At 41.0% G+C, this 25,212-nt stretch overlaps 1 protein-coding gene across 2 annotated transcripts in view; it reads right to left on the reverse strand.

Annotated features, from left to right (window-relative positions):
* LOC137504537 (neurexin-1-beta-like) overlaps positions 1-25,212 on the reverse strand; it is a 483,008-nt gene that overhangs the window by 245,454 nt on the left and 212,342 nt on the right. The window lies entirely within an intron of this gene.

A 25,212-nucleotide genomic window follows, 5' to 3' on the forward strand; every position in this document is an offset into this window, starting at 1 on the left:
TTACACAGCAAATCTAGCTGCAAACAGCTTTAAAAGTATATGGTTATTTGTCCATGTGATACAATGAGGGCAGCCATGCTCTGTTTGTCACATTACACACAGGCTGAGTGCTGGAGATGCTATCTGCTTGCCTGTGTGTAAATTCAGTCCCCTCTCCTCCTCCCTCCTCCGCTCTGCCTCTGAAATCATGCATGGATCGCTCCCATGCCGCCATTCTCAGCTGTGTCGCCAGTACAGGGCCCAGTAACTTCAGGCAGTCAGGGCCAGTCGACGCAATCACAGTGCGCTCCCTCCGTACTGCGCAGGTGCATGCATAAGGTAGGTGCCGGAGAGATGGAGGGAATCACTGCACATGCATAAAACTGACCGCGACTGGACGAAGTTACAGGACGCAGTACCGGTGATAGAGAAGGTCGAGGACAGCGGTGTTGGAGCGATCCCTGTGGATGGGGCTGGAGGAATCCCCAGGTATGAATAAAACTATTATTTTAGTTCTCTCAGTCTATTTAAAGCACAGTAAACTTACAGGAAGTCAAATATTTAACAAACAACCATGCTACAATACAGAAAGCACCTAATGGACACACTGCTGATTGGTTGCAATGCTGGCAAGGGTGTGGCTAAATTTTCATGCTGGTTTGTCCCTTTTACTTCTTCCTACAGTTGACTATATTGGGGACATGGCCAATGGGGCTGGGTGTGGTCTGGACAGAGGGAACCTAGAAGTCTCCATAGACGAGGAATCCTTTCCAAGATGTGATTATGCACTTTATATGCACAAAAGATACAAAAGATACTCATGCAAAATAATTACTCCAATTTGCCTAATCCTAATTTGAATTTGGGATTGGAGAGGTGGGAAAGGGGGTACTGCTTAAAGTAAAATGTAAGATACTCACCTATGGCGGAGGAAAGTTTTGGATTCCATGGGTCCATTTCGATCCTCTCTCTGTGCCCTTGGTCCACCGAGCACTGGTTTAATAGCCTTTGGGAGTCCTCAGAAAGGCTTCAGAAGTCCTTGAGTTCCCAAGTGCTTCTGACGTCTTCTGAGGTTTACTAAAGCCATGGAATTTAAACAGGGGATATCGGTGGACCAAGAGCAGAGAAAGACGAAGGGGGGGATCTATGAGATCCAGAGCCTTCCCTCTCTGTAAGGGACTATCTAACTTTCCTGTTTGCTTTAATCAGGTTCAAAGATCGCAATGCAGAGTAGAGTGAGCATAGACATTATCCCAGTGTGTTTCAATTGTGTTTAGTATTTACTATCTTCTATAGTTAAAGTGTAACTGTCGGGCATAAACTCAAAAATCAATTCTTTATTTTTATCTGGTAAACAAGTAATAAGGATGCTAACCAGGCAATCCAAGAGTTAAAATCACTATTATTTTTCTTCTCCATAAAACATAATTCCCCAGTTTTCCTGGCTCTTATTTGGTACATTGCTGCACAAAGGAAGTTGCAGGGCATGCTGGGTTGTCCTATTTTGCTGCTCTACTTCCCCTCAGACTTAGCTAATGCAGCCTGATTTGCTGAAGCATCTTTCCCACCTGTTTTCCCTCCCACACCTCTGTTCCTCTCTGATTGGCCAATATTTTTCAATGCACTTTGCACTGCGGAGCTGGGTGGGAGGTGGGCAGGAAATGATAGAATAAGGGAGGAAATGATGCCAAGATTGGCTTCAAGATAGACACAGACAAAATGTAAAATATTAAGAAGGATTTTCTCTTTTTTTACCATAGAAAAATCACTAAATTCAAAATGTGGACAGTGCAATACATGTTATGTAAGCAGAGCAAGTATTTTATTTTCTTATATATGTGGTTTTTTTTTTCTGAGATAGTATGTCTGACAGCTACACTTTAACAGCCATTAGAGATATTGCTGCATTCTATGCCTTGCTTACATATCACACAGCACGGTGCCCGGATCAACATCAGTAACAGCAATGATTGTTTCGTGGTTTCTATAGTCAAGATGTGTTCATAATACCTCAAAACCCACAGAAAAGACCCCCAGCCTGCGGGAAAAGAATTCTTAAAGGCTGGAACTGGCAGGCTGTGTGCTTAGATTACGGAACTCCACTGATCAGTTTTACAAAGTGGATCAGTGGCATGTAAAATATATTTCTCTTATAATTTCTCTTAATAACAATGAAACACAAAGCTCAGCAGGCTGTGGAGCAACACTGTAATATTACATTAATACTGTAATTCCTCCCTCTGAAAGGAGAAAGCACACTGAGGAGGTTTTTTATACTGTTCCATTATGCTGCGGCGTTCTGTATCCGCCGACAAATGAGGCTACCTAAAGAAATGTTTGGAAAGGCTGTAAGAATCCAAGGCTTGGTTACAGAATACGCAACGCTGGAGTCAGCATGTAATGAGGCGCTGGAGCTCCATCACCAACAGACGCTGATCACATTAACTTCCCGTCAGTGCCTCTGTAGCCCCGGGACAAAATGAAGAATGTACCAGAATTAGAAATGTTTTTAAGAAACGCTTCCTAAAAGTGAATCACTGGAAGCCTGCATAATACACCTTCATCAGCAATTCTTTGGGTATACACACAGTACGCTGCACTGATCTGCTTACTATTGGATGATAATTAGGGATGGTTAATGATGGCTAATTTGGATTTGATGCAAATGTTCTGCTAAATAATGCAAATGTATTCAATTGAAAACAGACCCATCATAGAGGTATATTTATTAAAAGTCCACAGGGCCCCCAACCCCTCCAATACCTTAATCTCTAGTTATCTGGCTTGCAGTCACTGCCATGTATCCCCTTTTCTTATTTCTCTCTGCTTCAAACACAATAGGGGAATGATAGCTGAGTGAGTTGTGCGCCCCCTCCTACACTGCGCCCTGAGGCTAGGGCCTCTCTTGCCTCTGCCTCGGCCCAGCCCTGCGCCCCCTCCTACACTGTGCCCTGAGGCTGGAGCCTCTCTCGCCTCTGCCTCTGCCCAGCCCTGCGCCCCCTCCTAAACTGCGCCCTGAGGCTGGAACCTCTCTGGCCTATAAACTTTAACAACAAGGCTGCCAATAGCAAAGGATCTAGCCAGAGCACGTTAACTTCTGAGGACATTGAATCAATAAGAAGCTCAATAGGTCGTCATTTCTCTGTATGGGAGCTAAATAAACATTAAAAATTGAAATTAAAATCAAGAATATGTGACTCCAGTAAAATCCTATTTAGGATTACATCTATAAATAAAATGGTTTATCTTGTCACTTTACTTTCACTTTAGGTTTATGTTAAAGCTATTTGTTTCATATTCTAATTTATTTCACCTCATTGGAATATATTACCGTAAAACACGATCCCGTTAGAACGTGGTGTGGCCATTACCATGCGGGAGGTATACTGGTGTTCTGCAGCAAGCATATCATTTTATAGCTGAACAAAACATTCACGGCAATAAGCATCTAATCTGCGCTTTCTGGTTTCTTTTAGAACGGCAATGTGAGTAAAATATATAGAATTACTATGCAATATTATTTCTAATCTTTAACCTTTAAAAGCTGCGAAAGATAATAACGACTGAGTGTGTAATATGAAGCTAAAGCCCGCTAATGGCGCGTTACCTCATTTCTCTGCACTTTGTAAGGTTTCCTCCATTTACTTTTAGCATGGAACTTTATAAAAACAAAGCTTTTGTTGTAAAGGGATTAATCATTTCATAACTGAAATCAGATTTATAAAACGAGATAGTTTTCTATTTACCCCACCTGCACTTCCTCTGTCAAATATTTCTTGCTGTTGCCTAGATACAGAGATTTACTGATAACCAGGAAGGGAGTCAGGTAAACATTTCCACAACTGTGTAACTGAATAAAAACTTTTCTTTAGCCTTTAAGAGGACCCGTAACAATTTATAACATAATAAAGGTACTTACGTATTATACCGTCTGAAGAGTTTGGCAGTTCCTTGTATAAGTTCTGTTTGCTCCACTACCAAGATTTAACCCTTTTTGAAAAGCTGAAAGTCCTGGCTTTCCATTACACCAGGTTCCGCGTCAGTGTAATGCTTCGTTCCCAAGTTAAAGGGTTTTGAAGTAGGGGGGGGCTGCATTGAGAGGTGAAGAGGGTGTATAGCTGGGCTGCTCCTTCATCTTAATAGAGTCTCCAGCCCCGGCCAGTAACACACAGAGAGAGGTCAGGAGGGTGTATAGCTTGTCTGCTCCTTCATCTTCTGTAATGAGACCCCCTGCGACAAAAGACGTCCTCCCGGGGGTGCTGCACATCATCAATGTCGGGTTTGTCCGGTACTTCTGCAATCACGCTTTGAGCAGCCAAGATGCAGAGGACAAGCCTCCTTCAAAACCCTTTAACTTGGCAACTGAGCATTACACTGACACGGAACCTGGTGTAATGGAAAGCCAGGAGTTTCAACTTTTCAAAAAGGGTTACATTTTGGTAGTGGAGCAAACAGAACTTATACAAGGAACTGCCAAACTCTTCAGACGGTATAATACGTAAGTACTACGTAAGTTGCCATTAACCCTAATTATCCCGGTTGTAGAATCAGAAGCACTTGTTAGATCTATATATTTCTGTAACTTGGTATGTGTAGCTCCGCCCTTCCAGTGATGTTTAGCCTAGGCTATGATGTCATCAGCCCCAGCGCACATTGGGAGAGCATCTAACATTACTGCTCACTACATAGATTGGAGGTGGGAGGGGATCTCACAGCCATTCACCTTACCAGCAGTAAAGATGCCAGCAGCACTCCTATATTTAAGAATTTAATAAGGCTGAGGTAAGATTTTACAATAGGGAAACTTAAGCTAAATTATTTATAAATAAATATTGTATAGAATAATCCATTGTATTCATTAAATTACAGTATATTCAGCAAAGGCGCTCTTTATATAAGGAAGAGAAAAGTGTTTGTTCAGTTGAATGTTGCTGTAGAGAGCTTCATTTATTATTATTATTTTTTTTATTAACTCTATATGGAGCTCATAATTCAAAGGAGGTTTAGGAACAGATAAAGTATGCCAACTTCAATGCTGCAGTCGATCATGAATACGGCAGCCAGAATGATCCACTCCTCCCATCTCTCCACCAGGGCGGATCCCCTCCGTGAATACATCCACTGGCTTCCTATCCAGTCCAGAATTAGATTCAAGATACTGTGTCTGACTTACAAATCTGTCCACAAAACCTGTCCAACCTACATTTCCGATCTTACTCAGAGGTACACACCTAGCCGCTCACTCCGCTCTTCCAATGAACTTCGCCTAACCGTCCCCCACATCACCCAGTCCCATGCACACCTCCAGGACTTCTCAAGAGCTGCTCCAACACTATGGAACTCCCTACCTCCACCTATTAGGGCAGCCCCCTCCATCATCATCTTCCAGAAGGCCCTCAAAACTCACCTTTTCACTCTGGCCTACTACCCCTCACAAGTGCTCTAAACCCGCAGCTCAACTCTGGTCCCCTACCTTTCATGTTCCTACCTCTCCCACTAGATTGTAAGCCTTCGGGCAGGGTCCTCCTTCTTTTGTGTCCTACTTGATCATGCACCTCCATTACTGTGCACCCATGCTATGCATCTGAGTGAACCTAACTTGCCTAATCCCCATGCTCCCATCCAGTGACTGATCCCCATGCTCCCAACCAGTGTATTCCTGTTGTGTCGTATTGCTGTCTGTCACCCTAAATATTGTCTGTAACCTAAACTAATGTATAAATACAATAAATAAATAAATACATACATACATAAACTAATAACTAAGTAAGCAGGCTACTTATTACGCTCAACTGCAGTGAAACGCTCTAGAAACACCGACTAGTTCTAAGTAGTATTGGGATTCCCGCATCATCTTACAATTCACTTCAGGTACATTTTGAAATAATCGTCATAACTGATCATCGATAAATGTAGTAAAGATTTGCCAAAGTATCCAAATATGCAGCTGAAGGACCTTACTGTTTGGAAGTCTATGGGCCTGATTCACAAAGCGGTGATAACTCAGTTATCACGCCTAAAAGACTTTAGGCGTGATAACCTTTGCACCGCTGAGTTAGCACCGGTTTGTGCTCTTTATCGCGCGCAAAGTCCCGCGTGTAAAGTTTTGCGCGTGCAATCACGCAACTCCGCGCGCAGCGCCCATAGGGTTTAATTGGCGCATCGCACGCACGGCACCGTGCGCCACGCGATTGCGCGCGCAAAAGTGTATCCACTTCAGCCTACAGCGTCGAAAATCTTAAGCATCCGAGCAATGTTCACCTCCCATTCATTCGCCAATAACTTTATCGTTACATATCACAATTAATTGATCTATAGCTTGTTTTTTCCGCCACTAATTAGGCTTTCTTTGGGTAGTACATTTTGCTAAGAGCCACTTTACTGTAAATGCATTTTAACAGGAAGATTAAGATAGAAATGGAAAAAAATCATTATTCCTCAGTTTTTGGCCATTATAGTTTAAAATTAATACATGCTACAGTAATTAAAACCCATGCATTTTATGTCCCCATTTGTCCCGCTTATTACACCGTTTAAATTACGTCCCTATCACAATTTATGGCGCCGATATTTTATTTTTTGCGTCCATCGCTATTTATAAGCTTATAGTTTAAAAAAAAAATCAATAAGATACTCTCTTGACACGTATATTTAAAAAGTTCAGACCCTTAGGTAACTATTTATGTAGTTTCTTTTTTTTTTTTAATTGTAATTTTTTTTCTTTTTTTTTTAAATACAAAAATGTATTTGGGTAATTTTAGTTTGGGAGGTAAATAGTTAATTTTAGATGTAATATAATGTATTTTTTTATTTAATTTAGGTATGTGGGTGCAGTTTACTATTTGGCCACAAGATGGCCACATTCAAAAAATTCCTAGATGCGAACGATCTCGCATCTAGGAACTATAAGAAGAAGGTGATGTTTCCTGGGGGCAGAAATACCGCGCTCTCTGATGAGAAAACGTCGGCATTTCTGCCGGAGACTTAGATCGGTGAATGCGCGCACCACACGGCTGCAGCAGCAGTGCCCATCTGGACGGATATATCCGTCCAGATAGGGCGAAGTGGTTATCATGCCTAAACTGACTTTAGGCGTGATAAAGGGCTTTTCACTGGCGTGCAAACACTTTGCACCACTTTGTGAATCAGGCCCTATGTATTCCCGGTACAGTACATTGTGTCTGTTTTTGGGAAAACTATGTTTCTACTGCAATCTTACTGATCTACTGCTACAGCGTGGTTGTATTTTACCTTGTTTCGATGTGATGTCTCTCATCACATTCCACCACAAAAATGCTAAAATCTAACAAGCAACAAGCTAGCAAACACGACTTATATAAATATGGAGATTTACTTGTAGCAATAAAAATGCCAGCAGTTTAAATGAACACTCATGATCCTGCATTTGTAAATTTAATCTGGAGTTATTCCATCTCGGGGGGGATGACACAGAACCAGCTGTATCCTCCTTTGTATGGAAAGTTATCAGCTAAGTTCAGTGCCGTGACCTTGAATAGACCCGGCAAATAAAAAGCTCTCCTCTGTAATAGTAAAAAGAACAGAGAGAGTGAAAATTCTTCCCATAAACACTCGTTCTTCCATGACTTATTGTTGTTTCTCATTCTCGTACCTTCACCAGCGAATGCTAACAAGTTGAGATTTTATTCTGGTGGCATGCATGAAAAATCAGGTTGCCTGCCCTTTCGTTTCCCAGACATCCCATTTCATGCATGATAATATTCTATTAACTTTTGTAACTACCGCCTGACATTGAGCATTATGGCTTTGTTTACTGACCATTAATACTCTCTGCATTCTGTCCTGGGGAGAACTACTAGATACTAGCTAGGTTTTAGCGATGTAGAGATAGTCTAAAATTACTACACTGCACAAAACAAAATCATGGATTTCCTTTAAGATGGGTCACTCACAACCAACAGTCTCATCTATGAAAATTAAGGTGATCCAGTATTTCATTATGACAAACTGCTGCAGGCAAAGGGGCATCTATAATGTCAAGTCTCGGTACACTTCCCATATATTATCAGCTCTGTACTGTACACACTATTCATGTAAAACAATACCCTATCATAAATTAAAGATGCTTGACTGCACACTCCACTGAAATCTAAAATAAAAAAAACACATCATCTATAGTGCAGTTTACTATTTGGCCACAAGATGGCCACATTCAAAAAATTCCTAGATGCGAACGATCTCGCATCTAGGAACTATAAGAAGAAGGTGATGTTTCCTGGTGGAAAGGTGATGTTTCCAGTGTGGGTGCAGTTTACTATTTGGCCACAAGATGGCCACATTCCAAAAATTCCTAGATGCGAACGATCTCGCATCTAGGAACTATAAGAAGAAGGTGATGTTTCCTGGGGGCAGAAATACCGCGCTCTCTGATGAGAAAACGTCGGCATTTCTGCCGGAGACTTAGATCGGTGAATGCGCGCACCACACGGCTGCAGCAGCAGTGCCCATCTGGACGGATATATCCGTCCAGATAGGGCGAAGTGGTTATCATGCCTAAACTGACTTTAGGCGTGATAAAGGGCTTTTCACTGGCGTGCAAACACTTTGCACCACTTTGTGAATCAGGCCCTATGTATTCCCGGTACAGTACATTGTGTCTGTTTTTGGGAAAACTATGTTTCTACTGCAATCTTACTGATCTACTGCTACAGCGTGGTTGTATTTTACCTTGTTTCGATGTGATGTCTCTCATCACATTCCACCACAAAAATGCTAAAATCTAACAAGCAACAAGCTAGCAAACACGACTTATATAAATATGGATATTTACTTGTAGCAATAAAAATGCCAGCAGTTTAAATGAACACTCATGATCCTGCATTTGTAAATTTAATCTGGAGTTATTCCATCTCGGGGGGGATGACACAGAACCAGCTGTATCCTCCTTTGTATGGAAAGTTATCAGCTAAGTTCAGTGCCGTGACCTTGAATAGACCCGGCAAATAAAAAGCTCTCTTCTGTAATAGTAAAAAGAACAGAGAGAGTGAAAATTCTTCCCATAAACACTCGTTCTTCCATGACTTATTGTTGTTTCTCATTCTCGTACCTTCACCAGCGAATGCTAACAAGTTGAGATTTTATTCTGGTGGCATGCATGAAAAATCAGGTTGCCTGCCCTTTCGTTTCCCAGACATCCCATTTCATGCATGATAATATTCTATTAACTTTTGTAACTACCGCCTGACATTGAGCATTATGGCTTTGTTTACTGACCATTAATACTCTCTGCATTCTGTCCTGGGGAGAACTACTAGATACTAGCTAGGTTTTAGCGATGTAGAGATAGTCTAAAATTACTACACTGCACAAAACAAAATCATGGATTTCCTTTAAGATGGGTCACTCACAACCAACAGTCTCATCTATGAAAATTAAGGTGATCCAGTATTTCATTATGACAAACTGCTGCAGGCAAAGGGGCATCTATAATGTCAAGTCTCTGGACACTTCCCATATATTATCAGCTCTGTACTGTACACACTATTCATGTAAAACAATACCCTATCATAAATTAAAGATGCTTGACTGCACACTCCACTGAAATCTAAAATAAAAAAAACACATCATCTATAGTGCATTACTGCTTTCTTCAAATGACACTTCCACCTGTGCACAAGGCTCCACACTAGTGTCCACCAATCCAGTGCATTCCAGTACCGCACACCCGTTTGGTTCAATGCTCACCAAATACAGGCCACCTCAAATCCATGAGGGTTCAGCACTCAATGGTCAAAATCCTTCTCCCAAAAAGACTTTTAATCAGCAACAGCACGTTTTGTAGATCTCCACATAGATGAACTCTGCTACTCAGTATGATGTCCTATCATAGCTAGGTGAGCTGTCATAAAACAATTCTACTAGGGGCAGAGTAATAAATTAAGGGACACACCATAAAAACTTTGATGGTGACCATACCCAATATTTACCCCCCTTCTCCTTCTAACTGAGGTGACCCCACAGTCTGGTTGCCCATCTGCCATGGGTTATATTACAAGTCTAGCACCCATGATTTCTCCCTCATAACATTTTATGTGGCCACCATGACTCCTCCCACTCACAAATGTTTGAGGCCTCAACAACACCTGGCCTTGAGGATGAGTAGGTAGGACAACCCACATCTCTGAGACTACCCTGCGAGCCAATAAAGCCTTTCTAGTTTATACATAAACTGGAGCAAAGCTCTCACTAAAAGCCTGTACATATGCATGACTGATGTTGCCCAATGAGGGTCAGAACACCATTCCTCAGGTGATATAGTTGGACTGGGCTGTACAGACCCAGCCAGCCTGCAGGATGACCACGTAGTCTGTTTCAGAGCAGGGAAGCAGAGGGCAGATGTGATGTCACACTGTGGGTGGGGCAGCAGTGAGTTGAAAATAACCGTCCGCCATTCGGGGTTGATGTGCCTGGAGGAGGGTAAGTCTAACCCTAACCCTTTGCTAAAATGATGTAAAAAAAAAAACATCCCAAATTTTTTGGCAGTGAGGAGCGAAAAAATGCCAGTTATCTTTTCACATTAATTTTATCAAAAAGAATGTTACATTTGACTTTCAACAATGCATTGAAAATCATTTTGTAATAATTGTGTGACTTTTCCATTTTCACACCATTTTTTGCGCTAAAATAATGTTTCCTGTTTTTGCAGTAAAAATAATTATTTTTCATTTTGTTGTGAATTTTCACCATATTTCGAAAATGCAATGTATTGTTGTGAAAAGTTTCTCGAAATAAAAAAAAAACTATTTTCAATGTAAAAATGACTTTGGGTTAAAATTTGTGAGCAACACTGGTTTTTTTGCACTAGTGGATTGATGAAGTGTATACATTTTATTAATGTTACCTGTAATTTATATATGTACTTATTAATGTTGAGCTCCTTTAGAGTCATACGCAAAATGCACTCTTATCTTACTAAAGGCTGCTGTAGCTTCCCCAATACAGAGAACCTGGACAACAATGAATACTCTTTAAACAATTCAGTGGAATACGTCGGCCAAATCATGAATTCAAAAGCACTGGACAGATCTGGACAAAATGGATTTGGTCTGTATTTCTTATGCTCTTCAGCCTATACACCATTCTGTTCAATAAAATAGTTGGGTTACCTTTGGACTCTTGACAGCTTATCAAATTACCAAACCATGCTGTAACCGCACCCTGTAATGTCACCCAGAGATGATGCACAGCTGATAAATGTGTGCTATGTCTTTTCCTGTTTGGGAATATTTCCTGCACACATCGTTAAACATTCATGCTAACGCATATACAGTTTATACTGCAGAGCATAAATGGATTAATTGGGGGATAAGAGAACCACACTGACTACTTATTGGTTTACTAAATTATTGAATCAGTTGATTAAAATTCATGAAAAAAAATCCATTAGCAATTTCAATAAAACAAAACAAATGCAAGCTTCAAGTAATGTTTATTACATAAATATGTACATCACAGGGAGAAGGATTCAAAATATTCTTTTATGCAGTAAACCAGCAAACAAAAATCTACCACGGTCAAATAAAGTGTATGGCAGTAGTCCTACCTGGCAAAGAACCCCTTTCATTTCGGGCATTCAATTCTATAATACAGATGGGTCTAGACAACCCAAACAGGTGGCACAGCCTCAGGGGTGTCACGGGGCCCCCAGCATAACTTTGATAGGGCCCCCCAATGTCCTCACCCTTTTCCTCGCCTACCCCTTGGTGACCCTCACAGCCTGGGCGATCATCTTACAAGGGTCATAAAACAAGTGGGGACATCATGATCTCCACACCCATAACAAGTGTAGCCACAAAAAAACCTGATCTGAAGGACGGGCCCCTTCGTCAGAGGTTAAAAGAAGATGGGTTCTTACTGTAAACTTTTTTATTTGCATTAATGTTAGTGAATCAGAATATGTACAGCTATAAGATAATGCAACTCAAAAAATCAGATAAATCAGAAGTGAATCAAAACCACAAGATAACCAACAAGTAACTTTGTCTGCATTAGGATCTGTGTCTGACAGAAATGCAATTTCACCGTAGTCAAAAACATTCCAAAACTTTATGTTTCCTTACAAATAAAACATACAAAAATGAAAAGGAAAAAGGAAGACAGAAAAGGCCCAAGAAGAACGCTCTTCCTGTTGCAAATCTATTTTTGTATGCTTTATTTTGCCAGGAGTTCTTCTGTAAGATATACAAATATTTTACAGTTACAGTATAACAGTTAAGTGATTTCTGTAACTCAGCCTCAGCGGAACTTTAAAAAAAGTTTCCCTTTGTGAAATATTGTGGCTTTTTTCCTCTTCAATCCCCTGCAAGACACTAGTTCGCAGATGACAACTCCAAGCTCTTGTTTAATTAAGGAAGATTCTTGAAGTGAAGGAGGGGATGTTAAGTGGCTAGCAGATGTGAGAAGCCTTTCTGGCCTGCAGCAGAATATCACTCGCATTAAGGAAGTGCAAATCATTCGCAGAAATGCATAATTAAATATCGTGCTGTGAAATATAGTATTCACCCCTTCAGCACTGAAATACCAGGCAGTATAATGAATGCCATTATCGCAATTGCCTCTGAGAAATGGCGAGTTTAAAAATAAACCGCCGTTTACTAAAATGCTAAAATCCAGGTTCAACCAAAAGCTTTAGTTAAAGTGCACCAGAGACGAAGCACCCTCGTGTATTTTACCATATATATCAGTGGGAACATTAGAGAAAATGCCTACCCTGCTCTCTGTTTCATCCTTCACTGCTAAGCCTGCTTGTTATCAGCCCTGATAAAATCCCAGACTGAGCATTCAGTCTGGCTTTGCTCAGGAATTATTATAGCTGAGTCATTATAGCAAAGCCACAAGGGGGCAGACTTGGGCTTGAAAAGACATAGGAGAAGACAGACTCAGCTATAATGATTCCTGAGCAAAGCCAGACTGAATGCTCAGTCGGGGATTTTATCAGGGCTGATAACAAGCAGACTGAGCAGTGAAGAATGAAACAGAGAGCAGGGTAGGTGTTTTCTCTAATGTTCCCACTGATATACAGTATATGCTAAAACACATGAGGGTGCTTCGTCTCTGGTTCACTTTAAGTGCATGTCTGAGACGCACGCATGTCCGAGACGCACACTGTCCAAGCCACACGCATGTCCAAGATGCACTTGATGTGACACGAGAGCACATCAGAATCCTTCCAGCTGTGCCATGCATGGCTATAGAGATTTTCATGCCTGACTCATTTTTTTTTCTGCATGCCATCTAATTTTTTCCCCACTTGCAAATCGGATAGCAGCCTCGTGATTTCAAGAGGTTGTGTTTAATAGTCCAACAAATCACCCCTAGTAGAAACAAGCCTTTATAGCATGTAGATTATATTAAAAGAAAATAAAGTGGGAATTGAGTCACAGTGATGGTATAGTGCAGTCTTCAATGTCACTTAAGGCATGATGATGACTATTAGTAGTAATAGTTGTAGAAGTAAAACTGTTTGGATTTGAAAAAAGAAATTCAGCATGGTTTTTACCTTCAATGACGACCAGCCAATGATTGGCCAATTTTACCACCTGCCTGTAGTATAAGTGCCAACAGATTTGTGAATACTATAAGCAGATTGTGTAGGTAGGTTCTCATACTACATGGATGTGGTTAAATTGGTCACTGATTGGTTAATCAAATTTTAAGGTGTGTACCATGCTTTATTTTGCATTTGTGCAAACCATTCCAAAGAGTTTCAATTTCGATTAGCCGATTTTATCAGGCAGAGGAACCAGGTGACCTCCTGGCAGTGGGTGAGGGACTGGTGAGCCTGAAGGGGGCTGGAGGAAGCCCCAGGTAAGTACATGTATATATGTATTTATATATATATATATTTTTATATATATATATATATATATATATATATATATATATATATATATATATATATAATGCGTACGAGAGGAATCGGCGCCGGTAGACTTGGGCGCAGGATGCAGCGGTATATGGCTGATCCTGCTGCGGCACAAGTCCCGGCCGTGTTAATTACTTTTCCCCTATTCCCCCTCCAGGCCGCCATGGATAGTGGAGGAATGAAATAATTCGGCTTCCAGCAATTGCTGGACGTCGAATTATTGTGTTTTATAAGCAATTTTAGCTCCATCTTCTGACTGCACCGAAGTTACTCCCTGTTCACCTCTATAGCCGTAATTCCTATTACGACCTATGGTGGCGCCGGCTGCGCCCAAGTCTCCTGTGCTGGAATGAAAGTGTTTGTATATATATATATATTAATATATATTATATATATATATATATATATATATATATATATATATATATATATATATATATATATATATATATATATATATGTGTGTGTGTTCTCAGGCTTACTTTAAACATTATTTAATGCACAAAAAAAGAGAATAAATAAAACAAGTTGATCTAGTGCTTAACAGCATTTTTTCCCCTTAGTGCCAAAGCCGCCCTCCGCAGATAGAGAGGCCAGGATTGTATCGCCGTCCTGTTGATGTGCAAAATGTATTACTGACACAGCACCATTGCCCTGAATGCAACCTCAAAAAGACGACCGTTTCAGAAGATATATGGCAGAAAAGCTGCAAACAACAGTCAGCTGAATCATATTATCCACTCAGCACTTTCCCTGCTCTGTACATAATTACATTTTCCTACCAAATACCTGCTGAAGAATAACTAAAGTCACAGAGCATTTGCGATGCGTATCAATAACGGCGTCCTTCCCTGAATACATGCATCTAGGAATCTTCAGGAGAAATGTCCTCTTGGAATAGACCCTCTAGTGCAGGTAAACAGTTTCAAAATGAATGCATATCCTCTAGTGTCTGCAGCTTAATGCAATCTCACTGTCTGACACCCGTCTTGCAGACTAGAAAAGATATTTTGTCCAAAGACACTGAACTACTGTTATCAAAGACATTTGCATGATTTTGTTTTGTTGTGAGTTTCCTGTATGTCCTACCTTGTATACTAACCCATGTATCTATTGTGCAGCGCTGCGTGATATGTTGGCGGTTTATAAATACAATAAATATTAAAGGGACTCCGAGCAGTGCAGAAACTATGGAAAGATGCACATAATTTTAAAGCTCTCTTTCTCCTCTTTCCAATGATATATAAACCACCACCCTACGCCTTTTAATTTTCGCTATTTTCGTGATTGAAATTGCCGCGGCCACGATTTCGATCACGAAAATAGAGAAAACTAAAAGGCGTAGGGCAACGATTTAGGTGTCGTCAGAAAGAGGAGAAAAAGAGCTTTAAAATGATATCCATCTTTCCATAGTTATATTGTATTACACAGGGCGACTTTTTGTCAAAGTCAGCAGCTGCATTCAGCAGAATGGAGCTGCTGACACTGGGGAAAGTGTCGTCCTGTGTAATACAATATAACTATGGAAAGATGGATATCATTTTAAAGCTCTCTTTCTCCTCTTTCTGACGACACCTAAATCGTTGCCCTACACCTTTTAGTTTTCTCTATTTTCGCGGCCGCTGCAATTTCAATCGCGAAAATAGCGAAAACTAAAAGACGTAGGATGGTGGTTTATATATCATTGGAAAGAGGAGAAAGAGAGCTTTAAAATGATATGCATCTTTCCATAGTTTCTGCACTGCTCGGAGTCCCTTTAATAGTAATACTGGTCTTAGGCTATCAAAGCAGGACTGAGAGTGGAAATGTTGCGGGTGTATTTATCAAGATCAATGCAATGAACTATGAAATAAAAGTATAGTATTTGCCCGGAGCTACCAATTCAAATCCAAACTTCATGGGCTCCAACACAAGCTAGAAATAAATCTCACAGTCATTCTGCACGGACTTGTGCCTAATTCACACTGGCAATTAATTGGCAAACGGATACGTAAAAGCGGATCTGATTACCGGTTGATCGAATCCGTTTTTACTCCATTGTTCAGCTGCTTCCGTTCTTTTTCCCCACATCCCCCCAGACCCCCATCACCAACATGTATCTTGCTCCTTAGAATGGTCTGTTTCTTCACTAGTGTGAAGAAATGTTCCGTTTTCTCATTACCCACAATGCAGCGCTTCAGCTTCCCTTTCTGTTCCGCTGGGCTCAGCAGTCCGGAAAAATTGCTGCAGGAGGAAACTTGTCTTCCATTTAGCGGTTCATACGAAACAGATCCAATTCTAACAGACCAATTTGAACGGATCCATAGGTGAACATTCCGTTCCCTTTTAGCGCTAATGTGAACCAGGCCTTAGACAGGAATATAGAAAGTGTAGGGCTGTCCCATGGTGTCATTTGGTGATCTGGTAAGACTACCATTATGCACAGCAAAATGATTTATCAGTTAGGGACCCCATGGTAGCTACTGTATGTATGTAGCACTTAAACCGTGTAGGTCTTGGTCCGTATCCTAATAAGATTCCTCCTGAACATTCAAGAAAATACTCTAAATAAGTTTGGTGTTGAAAAGTTATTTTTTTTTTGTTGAAAAAAAATAAAATACAAAAATATATATATCTAGTGGGAGAACACTCAAAACTTCCCTTTGAACTTTGTTTTACATTACAAGCCTATAAAGCATACGTATAACAGCTTACTACAAGAGAATTTATGCATGCTCAAACACCAAGTTTAACCCTAACAAATCTGGCTTTGCAAATCTGGCCTAATTGGCTTATCATGAGGCATTGCTCATGCAATTATGCATTTACTTTTGCATGCCAAACTATGCAGGGTCAAAAACCAATACCACAAAGCGGTTGCCCTGGGGGCATTGGGAAGCCTCCCTGTGGCGCTCCTGGATAATACTAATGTAGCATGAACTAATTCCCGCAGGGCAACTGCTTTGCGGTATTGGCTTTTGACCCTGCATAGTTTGGCATGCGAAAGCAAACGCATATTTGTATGAGCAAAGCCTCATGGTAGGCCAATTAGGCCAGATTTGCAAAGCCAGATTTTTTTAGGGTTAGACTTGGTGTTTGAGCACGCATACATTCTCTTGTGCTAAGCATACCTAAAACAATGCTACACTATGCTCAATAGTACCTCCCTCGATATATAAAAGGAATTACAAAATGTATCTGGGGAGACATGAAACCTAGGAGACCACCATGGAGTTTTCTTCGGTTTAAGTCAGATAATCATTCTGAATGGGCCGTCCACCTTTTGGCATCAAGCCGAAAGGCAATTGTCAATATTCTTCATTAATTTAACATGCTATTGTTTAACAAGTACTTAGCTTGTTTTGACGACTTGGTTTTATACACATTATACTGAATTATTTACTCATTTCTGCAGAGCGTGTATTTTAAATTGCTAAATATGTTATTTTCTGTGTATTTGCCTTGGGGGTTATTGACTGGGTATTTGCTCAGCAGCACTGATGGAATTTTCCCAGCGTTCGGGAGATTGTGTGCGAGATTATATGTAATAGCTTTTTCTAAAGCAGGTAAAGTGCTTAGTATTGGAAATCCCACAAGTCACATACAGCATTCGGAGCATGCAACTATCCCCCATCCATAAAGTCTGGGGACCCAAGCATTTTACTACCGCTTCCCTATGTTTACTGCATGTGTGTTTATGTAGAATTCTTCACTGGCTAGAGCTGTGTCAGTAAGCTCAGCTGGGTAATAATGTATCTTAAGTTTTAAATATTTTATGATATAAAGATTTTTTTAAACTCCTTGTTGTCACTGATGCAGATTACAAAAGTTATTGTCCAAACTCCTCCCACCCCCTCCCCCTACTTTCACAAGAGAAGAGTTGAGAGGAATGCCAGCCCCACACCCTCTCAAAAGGGATCAGCTTGGCAGTGCTTGGAAAGCAGGATCTCTTTGACATTAAAGAGAACCCGAGGCGGGGTTCTGAGAATAAAATTCCTCTGTTGCTATATAGTTCGCCCCTAAGCCCCCCCCCTGCGCTCTGCAATACCCCCCAAACACAGCCGCGCTGCTGATACTCAGCTTGTCACAGCGCGCTGTGTTTTCCTCTCTCCTGTCAGTTTCGCCGCTCCCCCGCCTCCTGCATCGCTCTGGTCCCTGCCCACGTCCCTTCCCTCACCGCTGATTGGAGGGAAAGGACGCAGGTGGGACCGGAGCGATGCAGGAGGCGGGGGGAGTGGTGAGAGTGACAGGAACGAGGTAAACACAGCGCACACAGCGCGGCTGTGATTTATTGGGTATTGTAGAGTGCAGAGGGTGATTAGGGGCGATCTATATAGCAACAGAGGCTGGGCTCTATAGACAGACCCAGCCTCTGTATGGGGATTTCATTCAAAGAACCCCGCCTCGGGTTCTCTTTAAAGGGAACCTGATGTTAGAGGAATATTAGACTTCTGTGCTCATGCTGTGTCTCTAGTACTATAAGTCACTGGCCCAGAATGAGCATGCAGATCAGATAATTTGACTCAAATCTGACTGAAAGTGACCACTAATTCCTAGCACAAAATAATTTGAGCGATCAGAAATTCTGATCAGATTGGTTGTAAATAATCTCAGTTGATGGGCACAATTGATTACGAATGATTATAAAAATAGTCGTCCGATTGGATTTTCATCAACCAAAATGTGAATTTTTATGTTGGTCTTGATAGATTGGTTCATTGATGGTGTAGTGAATGATTCTTTGCTAGAAATTGGACCGTTACTGGCCACCTTTAGGCCTAGAACCCACTAGAAGCCCTTTTCTAAGCCTTTTCTGAGCGCTTGTGATTTGAAAAGCTCTTGCTAATGTAAGGGTGTGTATGGGTGTGATCCCACTTGAGGGATGTGATTTTGTAAAAATACCCCATAGCATTGCATAGCAAGAGCGTTACAAAATTACTATTGTCTAGAAAAGCTCTGCTAGTGGGTTCCAGGCCTTAGGGGTGGTCAGAAATGCAAAATTCTAAATCCGTGGAAATCCCAATTTCTGCGAATGCTGATGACCGATTCCGTCAATTTCTGATTTCTGTTTTCCGATGCCTCGAGGAGTCTCTTTTTGGTCATTTTTTGCATTCTCTGATTGGCCAAATACTTCAGAGTTGAAGAATTGGACCAATCAGAGAATGCAGAATTTTACCGCAGCAATCAGAATACTACAGAAATTTTAGGCCAATCACAAGACTCTGGAGTACCTAGTAGTATCCTTGTTTATAAGGGAATAAAGATGACAGCACCTATATTCCTTTTATTTAACCACTTAACGACCACCTAACGCCGATAGGCGTCGGCTGGTCAGTAGTGGTTTCCCATGGTTCCATGTCAGTTCATGGAGGCTGTCTCCGTGAACAGTCTGCGGGCTGCCGATCACGGCTCGCAGGCTAAATGTAAACACGCGGGGAAGAAATCCCCGCTGTTTACAGCATCATAAAGGATAATGGCGATCCCCAGCCTCTGATTGGCCGATGAACGCCGGCATTTGATAGGCTGAAGCCTATCAGAGGCAGCGCAGGACGGATTTCCGTCCTGCGCAGCCCAGAGGGAGAGGGAGGGAGAGGAAGAGAGGGCGGAAAACGCTGCAGAGGAGATTTTTGAGGAGCCCCCCCGCAACACAAACATAGCCGACGGCAATCAGACCCCCCCAGCAGGACATCCCCCTAGTGGGGAAAAAAGGGGGCAAGTCTGATCGCCCTGGCTGAAACCTGATCTGTGCTGTGGGCTGGAGAGCCCACGCAGCACAGATCAGAGCAGAATAGCCCGGTCCTTAAGTGGTTAAGGTTCCCTGTTATGTTATCCAATAGTTTTTTTTTTTTTATTAAACTGCACAAGTCCGGACCAATGTAGTTGGAATCTAGGTCCTGCTGATGGCCATGCAGCTCTGAGAGGATGTAAATTCCAACTATTCACCGCTGCGCACTCATACCGTCCTCTCCATTCACGCCACTGTTCTGTCGATGCACCCACTTGCTCTGCTGTTTCAGTGACAGCAGAGCTTCCGCATCTCTCTAAGAGACAATCCGATTGGCTCCTGACGCCGTGATTACTTTGAGCCAATCACAGTAATCGCAGGGCAAAATAGTGTCCATACGGGGCCAGAAACATCCGTCAAAAAAGCGTTAATAAATAATGTAAGATAGACCAGGGCTTAAACATAAAAAAGATATGCAATGAAGTTGTCTGTGATACATGTATAAAAAATTACTGATAGCTTTCCATCAAACTAGCTAAAACATAAGAAATCATAGACTTATCTGCTTGTCTACATTCACAGAGCTGGACTAAGACTTATTGCAGGTAAATACTGTCTGGTCAGCCTAATACTGACATGAACTCTTTATGCATGAGAATAAGAGCGGCTCAGGGAGAGGAGCTCCTAGGCAGGGCAGGCTTGTAATTGCCACGCTGAGCTTCAGTAATTCCCAGTGTGACTGTCTGTAATCACATCTTACACCACCAGGATAAAGGGCACGCCACTGCATTATGTGATTCCACAAACGATGAATCTGAATGTATGGTTCACAGCCCAACAATCAGCATGGGGCTGGAGATGATGATTGATTACCAGCAGAGCTTACACACTGACACTGAAAGGGTGACAGTGAAGAACAAGGAACCTTGACCACCTGACATCTGTTCCGAACAGGTGTGGGGCATTGCCAAGTCTTCACGGTGACATATGAATTGGCTGTGGAATGAAAGCAGAAGATGCAGAGCTAGCGTCGTCCCATTTGGCAGTACAGATAAGGACAACACTATTGCTAATATTTCATTCCATTCAGGAGGGCTATTCTTCCAGCAATGGAGACATTAACCAAGAATATTTCTCAACAATGAAAATGTTATCATGGAAAAGTTATTTAAAGATATTTGGAGACTTAAAGTAAAACATAAAATCAAAATTAAACAAAACAAATGTGGATAAGTATAATTATAACCTTTGGAACTGACATTTTCCTCCGATCTGATGTCCCCCGCCACCGGCATCGGGCTATTATTCGTCTAACACAGACGAATAATGCACGCTCCCGTTCACGTCATCTGCAGCTTACTGCACCCGCGGCCGTGCAGCCGCAGTTGGATGCATGACGCGCTAGACCGGGGCTGGCGGCGGAGAACGGCAGATCGGAGGAGAACGGCGTGGGACATTACTGCTACAGGGGGCTGATAAAAGCCCCAGGTAAGTGTCTTGATACTCTATTATGCTAAATTAATCGTGGGAGGAGGAGGCCATTAGTATGATAACATTCTGGCTTTAGAGAAGATTTAATAATCATCATTTTCATGATTACTTTTAGCTCTTTTATTGTTAGAATTACTATTATTTAGTATTTATTATTATATAGCACTGATATAGTCTTGTCACTAACAGTCCCATAGAGGGGCTCACAATTTAGTCCCTACTGCAGTCACATGTCCATCATAGTTTCTAGGGAAAATTTAGGGGGAAGCCAACTGTCTTATCTGTATATTTTTGGAATGTTGAAGGAAACCGGAGTGCCCAGAGGAAACCCACGCAAATACAATTGTGTTTGTTCATCAGCTGTGTTTTATAGAATTAAAGTTCCAATCCTGTCCATATTTGGTAGAACAAACTACAAGTATATCAGTAATAAGTTACTTGGTTTGGGTTTATATATCCTTTCTTTAAGCTGCCAAAGCGACCCTGTCCATGAAGGTTGTAGACCAGATTATTTTTTCTTAACAAAAGAGGAATTTTATTACAAAAAATACAGTTTGAGAAATACTATTAGGGCCCGAAGATCTCTCCCACTTATCATGGGGTCAATTATTGTCTGTAGAGCTCTTGAGTAGACATGACAAATGACAGTTTGTCTCCCATCTTCTCAGCAGACCCTGCGGGTGTTACACCTTTAGCATAGTTGCTGCCTGTCAACCTATCCCCCTATCCTAACTAATTAAATGTCTTCAAGAAGGATTTCAGATTTTCTACAGCATTAATTAGCTCTAATTACCTGAGCTATACTGTATTCTCCTTTCTTTAGCAGCTCAGAAGACTTAAAGTCTCCCAGTAAAGCTACTATATGTGTGAGGTTCTAAGAGCTATAGAAATACGGAGACATTTTTCTCTAGACAATGATATGAACCTCATCAATGCTGGGATAGCAGAACAGTAATTACAGGATAACTGAACTTATAATGTAAATATATCAAATCAACACCAAATTGCTCCCTAGATAATAATGCAATTATAATGTGTTACTAATTTTGCAAGCTTATGTTCAGATGGATGTTGGAAAGGAAAATAAATGTAATTTAATTGCCTACATCATCTTCTCAGCATTTAATATGTTAGTTGAGTATGTAGGCAGTAGGATAGTGCGCATTGCACAAATAGTGCAATCTGGTATCTATGTAGCGTATGTAGCTAAAATAGCATGTAATACGCTACTTGGGCTGTACTATCACTACTTGTGCACAGTTGGCAATTTTAAAGTACTATTTTTGTGCATATACCCCTACGATTCTGAAGCAGTTACTTCAATGATGGCATCTTATCAGTAACTGGCAAATAAGTGATGATAATGGCTGATCAATGAGATGCAAATATTTTCTCCTTGCATTCAACAGTAGCCACATCAGTGTGACATAAAATCTAGTGCATTCAGCTCCACAGAGAGAAATAATGAGCTTTTGAACTTTTCAGCACTATCCTGTTATCACAACTTTTTTGGCTTCCAATTATTATAATTTTTTTAATGAGTGCAGTCATTGTATCATAATGCTGATTCAACTGCCTAGATAAAGCACTGGTCTAATAAGCCTTGAAAAAAAAACTGAAAAAAAAGTAAAATAGGAAGATGGGGAAGTTCTTAGTAGGATTGATACTATATGTACCCATGTTTATCATATCACATCCAGAACTTTTTAAAAAATTTACTTTTTAAAACTTTAAAAAAATGTGAGACCCCCACTCTGCAATATAATGTTAACCCTGTTAACATTTAGGTTTGGCATTTATCAACAGTCTAGTACTGCTGTCATGTGGAGTGCATACTTTTCTAAAAGGTTTCTTCTTCCTCTCTATGCAGACCCCTGACATGCCATTCAATTCTGTATGCTGCACAGATTACTGTCAAGATTTATTGATGATATGTAATAATCCAAACGTGCACACAAAAGACGGTTATTCCACAGGGTTCCGAAACAGAAAATGTCATATGGGGTGTCCATGTCTGAAACTATTGAATGGATTAGTACAGGTGTGAAAAACAAGAAACACATTTTTTATATCTCATCCAGCAAGATGGGAAGTTTCTAGGCCGCAGGTGTCGAATTCTGGTCCTCGAGGTCCATATCCATGCCAGTGTTTAAGATGGACTGATACATGGAGAAAATGTTCTACATAATGAGCCATGCCTTTTCTGATTCAATACCATCAATTAATGTGAGCTGTGATGATAAATTGAGGACTGGAGTTCAACATCCCTGCTCTAGACAGTCTGCACTCCGCAAAACAGTGCAGATTCAATGTTATATAGTTACATAGTTATTTGGGTTGAAAAAAGACATACGTCCATCGAGTTCAACCATAGAACAAAGTACAACTCCAGCCTGTCCCCCACATACCCCTGTTTATCCAGAGGAAGGTGAAAAACGCTTACAAGTCATGCTCCAATTAGCCACAAAAGGGAAAAAAATTCCTTCCCGACTCAAGATGGCAATCAGATAAAATCCCTGGATCAACACCACTGGGCATTACCTAGTAATTATAACCATGGATGTCTTTCAACGCAAGAAAAGCATCTAATCCCCCTTTAAACGCTGATATAGCATTTGCCATAACTACTCTCTGTGGCAATACATTGCACATTTTAAACACTCATAACTTGCAATAAAATACAATTTCCTTTAGTTTTGGATTCTTAAAATTAAATTTGATTAAAATAAACATGGAAAAATGAAAGTGGAACATTATTCTATTAATGAAGTACAATTTAGCTGCTGGTGTATGTGTTTGAATTGCAGCCTAAATGACTAAGAGTGAATCTCGAAAAGCTTGTGTTCACCTCGAAATCAGATTTCCGATTCACTTGTAGAACGTTTCTCATTTCATACTGTAATATTGTCATGGAGAAAATGGAAACATCCTTGTTGAAAAGACAGAGATTAGGTAACAGCGAATAAAATCCACTTATAGGCGGGAAAAGTACCGGCGAGGCTGATCCTGTCAGGTGTGAGCAAACATATCGCTTGACGAAGTTCAGAATGTTAACTTATGTGAAACATAATGGCTTTGGCCTTTGGCTTGTTAAATACTGGCTCTCCACAATGCCACGGAGATGATAAGGTAAATGAGCAAATTGTGGGAAAATCACTGTTTATGGTGACAGTCACACGATTATTAATGGCTTTTTTCAGCATTAGGATGGAAGTTTCATGCTAGTTATGGTCTAAATGCTGAGCATAAATACAGAGCAGCGTGAGATACTGACAAGCAGCAGACAGTGGCGAGGCCGGTGGCTTTACAGTACAGAAATCGAGAGAGAGGGAATTGTTGGGGTGGCCTACAGCAACCAGTTTAATCCTATTATTTTATTTCAGCTCTGTGTATCTTAGTGTTGTCCTGCAGACAGTCATCCGCAGATATATTTTTTCATGCTTATATTTGATTAGTAAGAAGAGGTGGTTTTATCACAATTTTTCAGCCTTTGTGCAAATGTTGTGCAGTTTGAAAGGGGGGCAATCAAGGAAATATATTTAACTAGCCCAGTTCCAAATGCATGCAATTTCCTTTAAAGCTGGCCATACACTTTAGGCGACTTGGCGGCCAATCAACCATCCGATTCGATGTTTATAATTGATGATTATAACCAATGAGCATCAGTGCCACTTATTGCATGCTCAATCATCAATGCAACAAATTTCGGGCCAAAATCTGTAACATGAATTGGTTGAAAATGCTAAAAAAGATGTAAGGCCGACTTGTTTGATTGGGTGTGTGGCGGTAACAGCGAGTGATGTTGGGATGAGTGACAAAACCCCCAATGCTGTCCCCCCTAATGTGCCACATTTCCTGATGTACGGCTACCCTCAGTCTGCATGCAAACTGGAAAAATCCCAGCCATCATCTCTACTAGTGAACAGATCAGATAGATAGGCTTGAAAAAGACATAAATGAAACCGAGAGCCCAATATGGTGTAGTATTTAAGACAATGTTGGTGTAGTATAAGAAATACAGTAATTATACTCACAAACAAGGGTCGCCGCAAAGGCAACCACTGGAAAGGTAGGTGGGGAGAATTATGACCTGACCCCACTCAGGTAACAAGAAGTCGCTCTCTGTAGACAGGAA

This window comes from Hyperolius riggenbachi, chromosome 4, assembly GCF_040937935.1.
Source record: "Hyperolius riggenbachi isolate aHypRig1 chromosome 4, aHypRig1.pri, whole genome shotgun sequence".
NCBI classification, from domain to species: Eukaryota; Metazoa; Chordata; class Amphibia; order Anura; family Hyperoliidae; genus Hyperolius; species Hyperolius riggenbachi.